Source organism: Triticum aestivum, chromosome 1A (assembly GCF_018294505.1).
Source record: "Triticum aestivum cultivar Chinese Spring chromosome 1A, IWGSC CS RefSeq v2.1, whole genome shotgun sequence".
Taxonomy (NCBI): Eukaryota; Viridiplantae; Streptophyta; class Magnoliopsida; order Poales; family Poaceae; genus Triticum; species Triticum aestivum.
The window spans coordinates 383718954-383724982 of NC_057794.1; the positions used below are offsets into that span (position 1 = coordinate 383718954).

Consider the following 6029-nt stretch of genomic DNA (forward strand, 5'->3'; position numbering starts at 1 on the left):
ACTGCGGGGGATGTTAGAGTATATAGACATATCTTTGTATATGGTAGACTATGATTTGTAGTCATCTCCTGCCTTATCTCTAGGAGATGCTTCTTGCCCAGCCTTGTACTCTATATAAACCGCCCGAGAGGCTTAATACAGCATCCATCATATTCCGCAACAATCTCTCTCTCTCCCTTCTAACAGCAAGAAAGTTACATAATCCAAAAATAATAAAATTGGGAAATAACTAAACCAATGTTATTATTTTTTGTTTGTTATAAATCACACGGAAGACGTGAGAACCGAGAAGATCGTCTTATCTAGCGGGGTGGCACTGCCGCCTTCGGCCCCGCCACGCCACTGCATATATATTCGCGCTTACAGCTTCTCGCGGCATGCCTAACCGCCTCTAGATCAGCCCCGTTCCCCGTCCAGTCACACACTCAATGGCGGCTCCCGTTCTCCCCGTTGCGCCGCTGGCTCCCGCGCACCTGTCGCCTTCATCTCCGCCCGCCGGAGGTCCTCGTTGGCCTCCTCCGACCCGCCGCGTCGCCGCGGGGCGGGCCCGTCGGTGCGCGCGTCGTCGTCGGCACCGGCGGCGGTGACGAGCGGGTGGGCGCCGGACAGCTGGAGGGCGCGGCCGGCGCGGCAGATCCCGGAGTACCCGGACGCGGCGGCGCTCGGGGAGGCGGAGCGCACGCTGGCGTCCTTCCCGCCGCTGGTGTTCGCGGGGGAGGCGTGGACGCTGGAGGAGCGCCTCGGGGAGGCGGCCATGGGCCGGGCGTTCCTCCTGCAGGGCGGCGACTGCGCCGAGAGCTTCAAGGAGTTCGGCGCCAACAACATCCGCGACACCTTCCGCCTCATGCTCCAGATGGCCGTCGTCCTCACCTTCGGGGGCCAGATGCCCATCATCAAGGTCCGAGTCCGACTCCCACTTTCACCCATGCATACCCCTTCCTTAATTTGACGATCCTACGCAAATAGCCTACCGTTGGATTCGCGCCCCAATTAACGAGGGTTTATGTCCTTCTGACTTGTGAATTGTGATGATCAAATTCACAAGTCACAATGCAGTTCAGACTTTGCCGCCTCCACAATTTCATCAGATATTCAAGTGTCTATAATGAAAACACTTGTAATCTCAGTAGAATCACAGAAAAGGTGACTACTGGCTAGATCATGACACAAGCGGTCATGTTTATGGATCCTTAAACTGTCAGTCTTTTTTGAGCGGAATAACTGTTGGGGAGTCCCCGACAATAATTGTGCCCATACTGCTGGTTTAATGGATGGTAAAATGATCTATTGCTATTTTGCATTCGATTCATCTGCAAACCAGTACTAATTGATTAAAGCTATAGATTACATGAAACTATGAAATGGTGCTTAACCATGTTTATTTATCTACAGATTAAGAAAACTTGTATTGACAAAATAAAGATTCTTGTTATGCTGAAGAGAAATGCTTCTAAATGTTCTCCCTCCATGATTGGCAGAAAAACCATCCACACTCCATCTTTGTATATAAACATCTCTCCTGTTATACAAACGATTTGTGGCACTATGTATTTCAGGTTGGAAGGATGGCAGGCCAATTTGCAAAGCCAAGATCGAACCCAATCGAGACTAGAGATGGAGTGACGCTGCCGTCCTATCAAGGTGACATCATCAACCACGATGATTTCGATGAGAAATCGCGTGCACCAAACCCTCAAAGGTTGATTAGAGCCTACAGTCAGTCTGCGAGCACCCTGAATCTTTTGAGAGCATTTGCCCATGGAGGATATGCTGATCTTCAGTACTTTCTGAGGCACAGCACGCAGGGAGACAGGTGACTAAATTGCTACTTGATCTCATCAAGTGACTAGCCTTTATGCAAAACTCTTTTCACCCCGCCGTAAATATCATCTGAATTCAGAAATTACCATCAATCTTTCTCCAGCACACGGCTCATGCCCCATTCAATGTCATTGCCATATTTGCACATATATGCAACGGTTTTGGTTTAATTTTTACTTCTGACCTTGTTTGTGGATAATTTGCAAGTCCAGAAAAGTGATTTTGTCAAACAACTGATGTACTTGTTTTAGCACACTAATCTGGACAGCATCAGTCACGTGTAATCATAGCTAGGTATTCATTCTCTAGGATTCTGTAGGAAATATCAGTCAGCCTAAATATGATCACTGACATCCTGTGTTATATACAATAAAAGTAGATCTTACCTCGTTATGTTCTTCTCTGAGCAGGTATGTGGAGCTTGCCCAGAGGGTTCATGACGCCATCGGGTTCCTGCTTGCTGCTGGTCTGCCTCCTCAGCATCCCATGATGACCACAGCTGAATTCTGGACATCCCATGAGTGCCTTCACTTGCCATATGATCAGGCACTGACCAGGGAGGACTCCACTTCTGGCCTCTATTACGACTGCTCCGCACACATGCTCTGGGTTGGGGAGAGAACTAGGCAGCTGGATGGTGCTCATGTTGAATTCCTCCGCGGTATTTCCAATCCTGTCGGCATAAAGGTAACCAAAGCACCCATCAGAGTTGGCTTGCCTGCATATGGTCTTCGGTGACATCTCTTCATATGACATAAGTTTTTACTGAAGTCCTGAAGGTTTGCATTTCGTTGTTGGAGTTGGTCACGTAAAATCATAAACATCTTAATTCTAAGTACTTCAACTTCCATTGCAAATGGCGACCATCAATGCTTCACAAGTCTCGTATAGATCTTTCACTTTTGTGGTCTCCAGGCTTATGTATAGTGTTTATCTGTTGATAATCATCTTTTGTCATATATTGTTAATGACATGAAAGATGTCGTGTTTTTAACAACTACAAAGAACAGTAGTTTTGATGTTTTAAAAATCTTACTAGTTACAATCTTATGACTGTGTTAAGAGTACGTAATGGGCCTAATGGCCTGGGCTGGCGGTATAGCCCGTTAGTCTTAGGGTTAATTAGAGATAAGGGTCGCTTTCTTAGGGATCAAGTAAGCCTTGCTTGGGAGTCAAGTAAACCTCTCTATATAAAGAGAGGAGATGTATCAATCTAATCAAGCAAGAATTAAGAAGGAAATCCCTTCCATCTTGCCCGGCCATGGGCAAAAGGCCCCCGGCCGGCCCTCTCGCGCCCTCCTTCTAGCAGCACCATAACAATTTGGTATCAGCTAGCTTCGGTTCGATCATGTCTTCACCGCCGCCCAACCCGTCTCTTCCGCTGCCGGTCACGACCGTCGCCCCGCTCCTGCCCGCGCCGGGATCCTCCGTCGCGCCCGCCCCCGTTGTCCTCACCCCGGAGGTGTCCGGGGCGCTGCGGGACCTAACACAGGCGGTCCAGGAGATCCACCTGTTCTTGGCCGGGTCCTATGGGCCGCACCCGGCTGCGCCGCCCATCACCGCCACCGCGCCGCCGTGGCTGCCGTGGCAGCCGCCGCACCAAGCGGCCCCCGCCGCGCTCGCCGGGCTGCTGCAGCAGTCGCTGCAGCTGCCATCCATCGCCCCGTCCTGGCTGTCGTGGCAGCCGCCGCGCTCGTCGGGCTGCTGCAGCAGCCGCTGCAACTGCCATCCACCGCCACCACCGCCCCGTCCTGGCTGCCGTGGCAGCCGCCGCACCAGGTGGCCTCCGCCGCGCTCATCGGGCCGCTGCAGCAGCTGCCATCCACCGCCCCGCCCTGGCTGCAGTGGCAGCCACCGCTCCTGGCGACCTCCGCCGCAGCAGCCGCTGCAAGTGCAGCAGCCATCACCGGTCAGCTCCGGCCCCGCATCGACCGCGCCGACGGGAGTCCCGATCCACCAGATCAAGTTCCTGTCGTCGCCATCACCGCTTCCCCAGGGCGTCCCCATCTAGCAGATCAAGCTTCCGCCGTCGCCGTCACCGCTTCCAGCTTGGATCACTACCCGCCACGTGTCGGCGACGGTGAGGCTGCAGGCTGCTGCACGTGGCCTCCTAGCGCGTCGGCGTGTGCGGGAGTTGCGTGGTCTGCAGCTGCCGCTCCTCCCAGTTGCGCTTCGCTGCGCAAAGGACCTCGATCTCGTCCACTGCGTCGGGGATCTTGGGCATACTGTTTTCCCCACGGACAACGCCCTCAAAGTCTGCGACATCAGCGGTTGGGGAGGCGCACCCCTCCTCGCCATTGTCCATCGACAACCCTCCACTCTTCTATGTGCGGTGCCGACCAACAGCCGTCCGGCAGGGAGAAGGCATGGTGTCACCGACAAGAGCGCACCGCGTAGCACCACTGCATTCCGCCGCCGGCCGCCGCGAGGGCGCCTCTGCTGGTCGCTCTTGCGACCACTTCCAGGTGGCCATACACATGCACTCCTTTTGTCCAGATGGTGTCCATGCGATCCAGGTGGCTGTACACGTGCACGTCCGACGTGCGGATGGTATCCACTTTTTGTTAAGAGGTCCAAAATAAATCATCCCAGTCCATTTCAGGTTGAGAGTAATAAAACAAGCCGAGATGTAAGAGGCTTGTTTTTAGGTGTTAGGCTTGTGTTGCCTCGAGTCATGGTTATAAGTTGGTTAGGCTGCAGCTTGAGGACAAGCTGCATGTCCAGGTGGGGTGTAGTGTTAAGAGTACGTAATGGGCCTAATGGCCTGGGCTGGCGGTATAGCCCGTTAGTCTTAGGGTTAATTAGAGATAAGGGCCCCTTTCTTAGGGGTCAAGTAAGCCTTGCTTGGGAGTCAAATAAACCTCTCTATATAAAGAGAGGAGATGTATCAATCTAATCAAGCAAGAATTAAGAAGGAAATCCCTTCCATCTTGCCCGGCCGTGGGCAAAAGGCCCCCGGCCGGCCCTCTCGCGCCTTCCTTCTAGCAGCGCCATAACAGACTGTCTTAGATGGAAAAAAATCAGTTGACAAATCTAATGACTCTGACTATGTTATACAGGTGAGTGATAAGCTTGATTCATCGGAGCTTGTGAAACTCTGTGAGATTTTGAATCCTCACAACAAGCCCGGGAGGCTGACACTTATCACAAGGATGGGGGCCGAGAACATGCGTGCCAAGCTCCCCCATATGATCAGAGCCGTGCGTCAAGCAGGGCTGATTGTCACCTGGGTCTGCGATCCCATGCACGGGAACACCATCAGCGCACCTTGCGGGCTCAAGACAAGATCATTTGATGCAATCCGGGTAAGCGTGATAACTTTTTGCATGATTCGACATAGAACAACCTACTTATGGTCGGTATTTCACGCCGTTTGTTACAATGAGACATGGACTGTTGTTTTCTGGAACCACATGCCATTGAGACATCCGATAGCATTGTTCGGACTTGTCAACTTTGGCATGGTTCAGAATTTTCACTGTTTCTTTATGGCTGCACAGGCTGAGCTTCGGGCTTTCTTTGATGTACATGAGCAAGAGGGGAGCTACCCCGGAGGGGTTCACCTAGAGATGACAGGGCAGAACGTTACAGAGTGCATTGGTGGATCCAACACAGTGACCTTCGACGATCTCAGTTCCCGCTACCGCACGCACTGCGACCCCAGGCTGAACGCGTCGCAGTCGCTCGAGCTGGCATTTGCCATTGCTGAGAGGCTAAGGGAGAAGAGAGACAGGACATGGACTAGCCTGATATCTAAAGTAGAAGCTTAAGATATCAATCTTAGATTTCTTCCCTGCAAAACTATCTTCAGCTGCTAGAGGACATAATTTTGCATTCTTTAGTTTTTTTGGTAGTATAGGTCTCGTTTGATTTTGGAAATGCCGAGGAAAAATCTCCCTCAAATAATAGGATATAGCTGTTTTGGTGCAGTACTTGTGCTTGGTTCAATTCCAGTTTCTTTCATTTTCATCGTTTCTTTGGTGCAGTTTGTGTGAGGGTGGAGAGATTACATGAGACCTGACAATAGATTACTCATTCGGTATTTGCTGAGACTGGACATAAGGTTTATTGATTAAATTTGGAAACGCAATATGAGAAGTGCCTTATCTTCTCTCGCTGTCGTTCTTAGCCACTCGCCCAATTCTTCTTCCTCTGTTCTGCCCGAGGGATCTCCTCCTCTCTCTCGCTGTCTTCTCCGGTGAGCACCA

At 51.6% G+C, this 6029-nt stretch overlaps 1 pseudogene; it reads left to right on the plus strand.

Annotated features, from left to right (window-relative positions):
- The first annotated feature begins 413 nt into the window (after positions 1-413).
- Positions 414-5788, plus strand: LOC123052149 (phospho-2-dehydro-3-deoxyheptonate aldolase 2, chloroplastic-like; annotated as a pseudogene).
- The last annotated feature ends 241 nt before the right edge of the window (positions 5789-6029 follow it).